General features: G+C 35.1%; 1 long non-coding RNA gene across 1 annotated transcript; it reads left to right on the plus strand.

The window, feature by feature from the left end:
• Positions 1-2,683: 2,683 nt before the first annotated feature.
• On the plus strand, positions 2,684-10,503 carry LOC144962188 (uncharacterized). Its single transcript, XR_013643390.1, has 3 exons — positions 2,684-2,814; positions 5,012-5,315; positions 10,150-10,503. It is a non-coding gene; the product is annotated as an uncharacterized LOC144962188 (long non-coding RNA).
• Positions 10,504-11,236: the final 733 nt, after the last annotated feature.

Here is an 11,236-nt window from a genome sequence, read left to right on the forward strand (position 1 = left end):
TTCAAATATTGATCATTAAGCGCCGTAAAATATCATTTACAATGGTCCTGATTCAACATTGTTGCAATGGACATTATTTTACGTTGGTTTAAAAGTATTTTAATTAAAACAGCAAGTTGGGTTATCAGACATCCGTAGTCGAACCGCTTTATTTCATTTTGACATAATACTAGATTGACGCGAGCAATGAGTCGCATATTATTGGAACTGCGAGAGCTGGCAAAGATCCAGACAATCATAAACAAAAACTCAAAAAGGAGGGCAAAAAAGGGGAACTCCAAGCCCTCGGATGTGACCTGAACCGTAACGTTTCAAATAGCTATTGAAATTCGAATCAGATTACTAGAAGAAAGGGTGATTGGCGCTCCCGCCAGCCTACTTCCTTGTTGGTCTTTTCTTCTTTCCAAGAAATTCAGGTCCATGGGCGATGCGGAAGTAAACCTGGTAGTTTTTGTAGGATTCTCTTATGTACCGTGGTCAGTGGTGGAATCAGCCATAAGACGAAACAGACGCGTGCGCTGATGTCAACAAAAAATCCAGATCTCCGCAAAAATTATGTACTTTTATAAAACTTGTAATAAAATAATGAAAATAGACAGATCTATAAACAAATGAAAATAAAAACATAAATAAGAAAAAGAAATAATAAATAGATATACAATGAATAAATAAATAGATAAATAAAAATAAATCAATATATAGATAAATAAATAAATGAATAAATGAAGAGATAAATAGATAGATAAATAAATAAATACATAAATAAATAAAGCTGAACAAGCCGTACAATCAGGGATGTTTTAAAATGACAAACTTGAAGAAAAAAAAAAGTAGTAGTCTATGTTCGTAAAATCTTTATGACTTCATGAGATTATTATTCAAATGACATCTAATTGGATAATTGTCTCCGTAGGATCACTAATAGCTCCACAATGAATGTATCAAAGTTGCACACACTGTAGGTCATGGTTCCATACAGTAAACTTATCAAAATGGTAGTAAGGGATTTTTATTTCCAGTTTCTTTTTGAATTTGGACCTGAATACTGTTTTATTGACTAACCTGGCCAAAATAATCTTTATTTTCAGGCTCTCCGGGGTGTCTGCTCGTAGCCATCGTTAACTAATAGCCTGATACTAGAACCCTCTAGGATTTATAGTTTGACGTCATTTATTATTTTTTTTTTTTTAGGTTTTTGCAACGTCTAGTGGGTTGCCGTTAGTAGAGCTAAGGGAAACAAGGGATTCCATTGGTTGAATTATTGAATACAACTCACGATTTGTTTTCTTTTGTGGCCAAAGACTTGTCTTTTGCGGTCATTTTTTGGTCAGTGTCAGCTATAGATAGAATGCGCTTGGCCAATGAGTTCACAACATTGCCATCCGGAAGTATAACGGACCAACACACAAACTCTGTGCAACCATGAACTTTTATAGTCTGGTTAATACAGTTTAGTGAGAACAACTCACAAACGCGGATGGCAAAAACAATAACAAAGGCCTGAGTGACGTCATCTGCATACTATCTATAATATGTCAATGATGGCTACAGTCTGCTCCTGCACGTCTCTGAACTGAGAGAGGATTCCCCGGACAAGTAAGAAGAGAGAATTCATACGATCAAGGACACTTCACTATGCACCCTTTATCTCGTCTTTTCTCTTTTTCTTCTTTTTTTTCTGTCCAATTCAATGATAATTCTCGGTACGAGTAGATAGGTAAGTTCTGGTAAGAGTAGATAGGTAAGGTCTGATATTGTTAATATTTAAAAAATCTAATCCTGTGAAGTCACGATAATTTCAATAAGGTTTTTAAATATTCAAATTAATGTATAAATATAAAATTCTATCATTTCAGTTTAAGTGCCTTCAATTGCGTCCGCAATGTGTTCATTCAAATTCTAATCTGCGCGTATATTTGTGTGACCCTCCGCCTCAAAACGGTATTAAGTCGTGTTGGTTAAGATGTTGAAAATTGAATTTATAGCCAGAAATATCAGACTTGTGTTGAATTTGTATGTTTTATTGAGGAGAATGGATACCATATTTTAGGGTGCTAATGCCAACAATTTATATTTTTGACGAGTTTAACGTTTAATTCGGCATTTAAATTTAAGCATCTGGTTCGTTCATAATACCGTTTTGAGACGATGGGTCACATATTTGCAAAGTCGAAATTTCGGTGTTTCAAATTCTAAGCATTGTATCTTTTGATCGAATGTAAAGATGGGAAAATAATTACATTCATTGCATAGGTAGACTAATTAAAACGCTTGGATGTATCAAATAATTAATATAAAGCAAGAAATACATTGGCATATGAACTTACTTTCGGACATGACAATAATATAATACAGTAAAAATGGTTATGAAATAATCTAGATTTTGTAATTCATTTTAAATCCTGCTAATTGACTTATTGATCGCGCTTCCACCTTTCCAGACTTTGAATGGTAATTTGAGATGAAATACGATTATGTCATCAGAGCACGATTTGCGTAAGGCCTCAGCGTTTACGCTTCATGTATGTATTTCATAAAAGTGAAACGTTCTATTAATAGGCTTCAACAGTCGTGACGTCACTTCCCTCGTAATGACGCATAGTAACCTTAAAAAGAGGAGAGCTAACGCTGTCGTAGCTCCTCTTTCTAGGTAGTAACTTTGTAACTGATTCTGAACAATAGTCTTCAACAGTCGTACTGTCACTTCCTTCCTAATGACGTATGGTAACTTAGTAACACTGGCTCTAAACTATCGGAACAATGGCTGACGCCGTATGAAATATTTCCCCGGCGAACTTAAACGCGTATCCAGAGGTAAAAAACCCCATCAATTTGATCATGTATTGACTTTTACACATTCTGATCACAAGGCATGTGAAAAGGGAATGAAAAGTTCTAGCCAGCATGAAGAATAAAAAGTAATGATTATCTTTGTTTAGAACCAAGATGGCCGCCGTTGCCGGGCGCGTGACATCAGACTTGAATCCAATTGCGGACGCCCTTAAGAAATACTTCTCTGACGAGCATAAAAGTGTATCCAGAGGAGAAAACCATTATAAACCTGATCATGTTTTGACTTTTATACATTCTGATCACATAACATGTAAAAAAGTTCTAGCCAGGATGAAGAATAAAAAGTAACGTTTTTTTTTTTTTTTTGGTTTAGAACCAAGCTGCTCGTTGCTGGGCGGACGTGACATCAGACTATTGAACCCTATTGAGGAATAATGCATAAAACTTTGTAAAAAAAATAAATAATCGGTTACTCATATCCATTTGATATTGTTATCTTCAAATTTAATTGTAGGTTTTGCAGAGGCACGAAGAGGAGAAAAACAACCCTCCACAAGTAAATGACCAAAAAAAAATAATAAAATAATATATATATAAAAATAAAAACAAAACAAACTAAAGAAATGAAATGTCAACACGTAGATATTTAGATGAATAAAGGTCAGATAATAATTTTTAAAAAATCTTACACAAATGAAACAGAAAAGAAACAAAGAAAGGAAAAAATAACACAATAATCCCACACCCTCTAGAAGAAAAAGGAAATGATAATAATAATATTGATGATGATGATAATGATGATGATAATGATGATGATGAGGTTGATGAAGCTAATTGTGATGACGGTGATGATGATGATGATGATGATGATGATGATGATGATGATGATAATAATAATATTAACAATATTAATAATGATAATAATAATAATAATAATAATAATAATAATAATAATAATAATAATAATAATAATAATAATAACAATGATGATGATGACGATAATAATAATAATAATAATAATAATAATAATAATAATAATAATAATAATGATGATGATGATTATAATAATAATAATGATACAGTGCTAGGAGTCATGATAATAATAATAATAATAATAATCATAATAATAATAATAATCATAATAATAATAGTAATAATAATAATAATAATAATAATAATAATAATAATGATAATAATGATAATAATAATAATAATAATAATAATAATAATAATAATAATAATAATAATAATAATAATAATAATAATAATAATAATAATAATAATAATTTGTCCATTATTGTTTTATTTATTTTTACTTTCTATTATGGATACAATATTATATTCTTGGTACATTTGCTTTTATTTTCGTAGATTATAAATAAATGTCGTCCTCTGGAGCTAAATTTCGTCGTGCTGACACGTTTACTTTGAAATATGTATTGATGTCGATATGTACTTATTTGCAGGTCTGATAGGCCAATTCCTTATGTGCTCAGTGTTGTAATGGAGATATAAAAAATGAAGCAAAATATTGTCCATTACAACTATGTTAAACTAGGCCAATAAGTGTCAGACCTGCAACGTCGATTGATTTGTAGTTGTGTGTATCTGAGTCAATTTTTCTTTTTCTTCTCTCATATATTTTAGTTTTAAAGTTTTTAAAAATGACGATGTTATTTTTTGAGCTTGCCGTTTTTATCAATCAATACATTATTTTGCTTATCTGAAACATTCGAGAGAGAGAGAGAGAGAGAGAGAGAGAGAGAGAGAGAGAGAGGGGGGGGGGGGGGGGGGGGGGGGGGGGGGGGGGGGGAGAACCACGTCCGTTGACTGAGAATGCCAGATAGTTTTTAGAATTAAACGATAATGCCAAATTTCTCTCAACCATCTTATATATTGTTTTTCATTCCTACATGAGCGATATGCCTATTAATCCATAAACAGAAGTTCCCAATAAAATAATTAGTCTTTTCATCCTGGTTCCTCTTGGTAATTTTTCCAACCCCCTAGGAACTTATGGAATAACCACGTCCGTTGACTGAGAATGCCAGATAGTTTTTAGAATTAAACGATAATGCCAAATTTCTCTCAACCATCTTATATATTGTTTTTCATTCCTACATGAGCGATATGCCTATTAATCCATAAACAGAAGTTCCCAATAAAATAATTAGTCTTTTCATCCTGGTTCCTCTTGGTAATTTTTCCAACCCCCTAGGAACTTATGGAAAGACTCCCCTCCAAAAAATCAAACACTTCCGTCAAACAAAAACAGCATACAGTAAAAGAGGAACGAAACTTTTTCAAAGCAAAGTTTTAAAAATGCGTTTGGAACGTTAAACTCTGCCCATCAAGGAAACTACACACAATGGGCCAACATCAGCGTGTACTAACAGTGTGTAAGAGCTGGATGGCCAATTGTCACAACAGCAACAACACACTTACCCGACTTGAGGGCAGGAAGGGAAGAAACCACGAAAATGGCTGCCCACCAGTGTCAACGATGAAAAAAGAGCTTAGAGGTAAGGATTGTATTAAACAGGGGTTACTTTATGGTTATTTTTTGGATTTAACATGATTAGAGCTCTGAAGGATGTGATCTTATAGATTTCTTTTGGGCTTCTGGAACTGGAGAGGAGAGAACAGAAACAAAAAGCGTATCTAGACTCACCCCCACCGCCAAGGCCAATGCCAACACTCAACAAAAAGTGTACCAAATTCTCTAATTTTAAGATAGGTACATCATAGTACATGAAAGTGAAAGACTTTTGACATTGATATTTAGGAAGAGGACGTCTTTTCCATTTAGAAAATATTTTAATAACAATATGTTATTACCGTTTACATTATATTCATGTGTATGATCCCAACCAATTAAAAGAAGGTTGACCATGTCCTGTTAGTAGTCCTAGGCCTAGGCCTAGGCCTAGGTCTACTCTCTATCCTATAGTCTATAGATCTAAGATAGTATCTAGAGTTCAAACTTCTCGTCCATAGTCCTTGTTTATTAGTATTAGCTTTTTGATTGCGATATTTTGAATTATCTTAATTTGACAAACCCGTTGTGAATTGAATAAAAATAGTGGGTGTGTTAACTAAAATTGATGCGACATAAGAATGAGTACTGAGTAGTCTAGTAAATGAAAATGGTTCAGCAGGTCAAAAGTGAAAGGCAAAGGCCAAGGTCTCCAACTCTAGTGAAGTGAGAACTGATGATAGCTGATGGTTGGTGTATGATGGACACCCTGGTAGAATTTTATTCCTAATTCACATTAGTTTTCTTCGCATTGAAATGAAGTCCCCCTAACTTCTCTGTTTTCTTAACAGAATTTATCAAATAAGTGAGTCTGTTCGGGGAAACGGTCATTAGAACAGTGTCATCTGTGTAGCACAATTTATACATGTTAGTGCCCTGGATCTGGAGACATATCAATCAAAATCAAATCAGATCATTCAGTACCTTTCTCATTATTGCCTCAGTGTCTGCTAAATATTGATATGGAAAGTATGAAACCTTCTCTTACACTACACCTCCCCCTATACGACACCACAATGAGAATAGGCCTCAAAAGTCAAATGTTGTTAGCCCATGCCAATGTCAACAAACAAGAAATTGAAGCTGTCATATTTTGACCACATTTCATTAAAATACATGCTTCAAAAGCTGTACATGGAGGGCAAACAGAGCAGGGGGAGGCCAAGGAGGAGGTGGTCAAGACACAGCGGACTGGATGGGGAGAGCAATCTGAAAACAGAGGCCGGACACATGGCACAGATAAAATCCTGAAAGGAGTTCCATCGGGCTGTTCCAACAAGGATCTGCCTTAAAGTAGAATTAATATTATTGTAAAGACGATATTATGAAATGTACACCAGGCAAAGATTCAACCAGCCATTTCCATCTTCTCTTAATTTCTACCTCTATTTCTACTTTGCCTGTCATTTCTCATTGACCTGCATTTCTAATTTTGTCATGCCATTTAATTTATAGTATTCTTCTCAAGGTCTGTACTTTATAACTTGTGTTCTTATTCAACGCCATTTTCTAAGCCATACACCAACACTCACTGTTTCACATTGGTGTTCTGGGTGGGGATCCTGACCTCCCATAGTGGGCAGGGAGGTACATGCTGTGTCTTCTATCCCCTCAACCCGTTTTCCAATTGTTGCCTGTCGTTGTCTTGGAATGAGTTTACTTGGTTTTGTCCTGGCCCTGCCCTGAGTTCCTTGGCTGGGAGGGAAACAGTCGAATGTATAGTTATAGTTTTGGAAGATGATATTTTTTTCCTTGTAAATCATCTCTCTGTTATGCATTGTATTATGTTTAGTTTACACATTATATTGTATGATTTGTAACTATTTGAGTGTATTCCTCTTAGTTGGGACTTGTGCTTGTGTCTGGATGAGACTTTTAGGTGATCTCAAACTAAGTACTTTGACGGTGTGCTCTTGGAATCTACATCTGTTCCCTATTTGAACCAATTCCCCTTTGTCTCACCTTTCTTTTGTGCTTTAATTGTAATTCTAGAACTTTTTACTATCCCATTTTCTTCCTTTTTACTGGCGCTGATATGACCTTAATGTGTTGCAAGCGCCGTAAAACCCTTAAAAACATAAAACAAAACATTGGTGTTGAACATTTTTCTTTTTGTTTTCCTTTGTATTTCTTTAGATGATCAAATTTTTTTTCAGCTAAAGGCTGCTCTTGCTTTACCTGTCCCAGCTTTAACACCCCTCTCTGTCCCTCCCTTTTTGTCGACTTTGCTACTAATAGTCAAGCTTATTATTATTATGTATTGGCACTTATTTATTTTCATAATTTTACGATCAAAGAAATGAAGTTAGACTGATACAAATCTTTTCAGCCATCAATGGTCTAAATCGGTGCAGCAATGGCGTTTTTAGGTGCACTCAAAAATAGGTCAGACTTTAAAAATAATATACATATTATATACATAAAACTGTTAACTTTTTATGTCTTTGTACAGTTACTCTATAAGGACTTGGCTTGGTTATGTCAATGCTTTTTTTGTTGGTGTCCTTTGTGATGAGTGAGTAAGCCTGTTGTCTTCATCTTTGTGGTTCTTCAGTCTATTTTCGTTCTTGTAGATGCTTCACTGTTACAGGTAAACAGACATTATGAGGTTTGCAAGTGGAATCAGTAGTCTGATGTCACGCCACCCGGCAACGGCGGCCATCTTGGTTCTAAACAAAGAAAACCATTACTTTTTATTCTTCATGCGGGCTAGAAAGAACTTTTCATATGCCTTGTGATCTGAATGTGTAAAAGTCGAAACGTGATCAAATTTATGGGGTTTTTTTTCCCTCTGGATACGCTTTTATGCTCGCTGGAGAAATATTTCATACGGCGTCCGTCATTAGGAAGGAAGTGACGTTACGACTGTTGAAGAGTATAGACACATTATAAATCTGATCATGTTTTGACTTTTACACATTCCGATCACAAGACATATGAAAAGTTCTAGCCAGCATGAAGAATAAAAAATACTGATTTTCTTTGTTTAGAACCATGATGGCTGCCATTGCTGGGCGACGTGACATCAGACTATTGAATCCAATTGGTGACAGTTTGAACCCTCCCATCCCTTACCCCACTTCCAGCACCCTTGCAACATCACCACAAGTGGACTGAGTCCCACCCCCCCCCCCCCCCCCCCCCCCCCCCCCCCCACACACATACACACTCACATACACAGTCACACACCCCATCCCCCACGCGCCGCACCGTTTCAATGAGCTGATGAACTTGGAAGACTTTATGACGGACATGCATTGTCTGTTTCATCATGGAGATGTTGATTGTTTTGTGCAAGGAAGTAATGTGAGGAATAGAGATGACTGAGATGTGAATCATACGTTACTCTCAGAGCATTTTGATGGTGTCCGCTAACAGTGTTAACCCTTTCAATCTTTTGTATTTTAAAAATGGTACTTTACTTTTTAGTTATTAACTCATTTTCTTTTACTTTTTTATAATTTTTAAGTAATGGTCGGAAAATTGACCATACTTTTCAATGGACTCCTTTTTTGGTGAGCCTGCTTATAAAAGGGTAAATTTATATAGTAAATATTCTGTTTTGAGTACCAATTGTGTATAGCCATATCATGCTTGTAGCTGGAATGCTTATAAACGGAGACCACTATAATAATGATAATAATCATTGCAATGACAACAATGTTCATAATAATAATGATAATGATGTTGATGATAATAATAATAATGATAAGAAAGGTTAAATAAGGATACTTATAATGGAAGATAGAGCATGGAATGAGTGAGATGTATATTGGTTGTATAATAATACCAAAAAAAAACCACACACACACAAACAAATCAAAAATTTTCTCTTTCCTTAACTGCATGACTCATCTTGCTCCTCTTTTTCTCCTTCTTTACTGTCAGTTTTGAAAGGAGTTTTCAGTTCTCTCAATGACTTTCAGTATTTTCAATGATTTGGTTCATGAGTGATCATTTTTTATTGACTTGACATTGATGGATCACTTTTCAGAGCCCTGGGGCTGAGGGGTGGCTTTGCCTTTTAACACAAAGACTCTACTACAGTTGTAATAGTTACAGTCGTGGTGGTAAAAGTAAAATACGTGGGTGTGGGGAGAAGGAGGGGGGGGGGGAGTGTTCAGTCATGCATGGTGATGTGCCTTAGACAGCCTAAGTGCCATTCATTACTGTTTTATTGTATCATTTTAAAGGTCTCTCTCTCTCTCTCTCTCTCTCTCTCTCTCTCTCTCTCTCTCTCTCTCTCTCTCTCTCTCTCATATGGGGGGTAGTGGAATGGACACATCTTTTTGATATAAACCAGAACTTTAAAAAAACGAATCTAATCAAACAAAATGAAAAACGGAAGAGGAAAAAATGAAATCAATAACTGAAAAGTTTTAGTTTATAATGTTAAAAAATGTTCAGTGTCTTTATGAATTTAACTTAATCACTTATTAATGCTGTATCAGTTATTTGTGTTCATTTGAGTAGTTGGTAGTGGAAATAAATAACACCACTGAGTTTTATTTGTTAGTAACAGAGATTTTGATTTAAAATGTGCTTTCACTTTCCCAGTGATTTTTCTTACAATTACGGACTACAGTATTATTTTTTGTATTGCTGAAGGAAGGAAGGTTTTGCACCCATATGAAATATTGTTTTACCTTTTTGTTAGAATTTTTACGATACCGATTTTCAGACACTGAAGGAAAATTTTAGACAATTCTCAGTTGTTTCTTACCCATAGCAGTTTTAAGATACCATCTTGAAATATCTATCAAGTGATTGATTGACAGTGTCAATAATTTTACGTTCTTTATTTTCTTTAACGGTTACAGTATCAAGAAACAGTTGACGGATGTGTGATTTTGTTGCCCAAGGTCGCCACTGTCACCTACATCTCCTTACCGAGATTATCTCAAATTAACGATAAATACCTGGAGGGGGTGAGAACTGAAAGGAAAGAATAGGTAGTGATAGAGTCATCCTTGATTTGGAAGTGAGGGCAGTTCAGATCACCCCACCACCACTACCACTAAATGGGCACTTCCATTGAAAATGGGGGAGGGGGCGGGGAGGACGTTGAACAGGAGGTCATACCATGGACCTGTGTGGACGAAACCATTCGCAAGGAGCTCATCATTAAACTGAACCCAGAACATGCCATGTCGGGGAATAATTGGCGAGGACTGGCTGGACTGTTGGGTTATACCACTGCCCAGATTAATGTGAGTAGTTCATTTGTTGAAAATTCTATTTATAATATATCAATAGAGAACTATTTCTACTTGGCATACAGTTACATGACTAGTTACTTGCTATTCCTTTAGATGCAAAATTTTTATGTGTTTTTGTATAAATTTAGGAGTAACACATGATAATCATAGCAGCCAAAAGATAATATTCACAAAATATTTTTTTTTATGTGTATTGCATTGGAAAAAGATCAAATACATTCATTGCTCAAAGTGGGCTGTTACATGGTGGGTTTTAGGCATTTATCACTGTTTAGCCAAACAGACATACATTTTAAGCAGATTTGTTGTCTTGTTCATGCTGCTCTGTAGTTAAAAGACATAATTTCATGAAAGACGATATATTGCTTTTAAGAAGAAGCTTTTAACTAAAAGAAAATAATCATCTAATAGAATTTTCATTGAAATAAGTGTTAAAATTACCAAGGAACTTCTTTGGTATGTGATTATGTTTTTGAATTCGGCGAAAATCCTCATTACTTATCTTTATCTTTTTGCAGGCAACTTAGGTAACAAATAGCTCTGTCAGTTAGGAGCAATAGTGCGGCTATGTGATCTTTTGGTATGACACTCACTTTTGGATCAGAATATTCTGGGTTGAGTCTTTGGAAAAGGCTCTTTACTCAGATTCTTGCGCTTCAGGTGTAAAATGAGTACCTGGCTGTTGTCG

Source organism: Berghia stephanieae, unplaced genomic scaffold (assembly GCF_034508935.2).
Source record: "Berghia stephanieae isolate SIO BIC M18660-M18661 unplaced genomic scaffold, UCSD_Bste_1.3 scaffold682, whole genome shotgun sequence".
Lineage (NCBI taxonomy): Eukaryota > Metazoa > Mollusca > Gastropoda > Nudibranchia > Aeolidiidae > Berghia > Berghia stephanieae.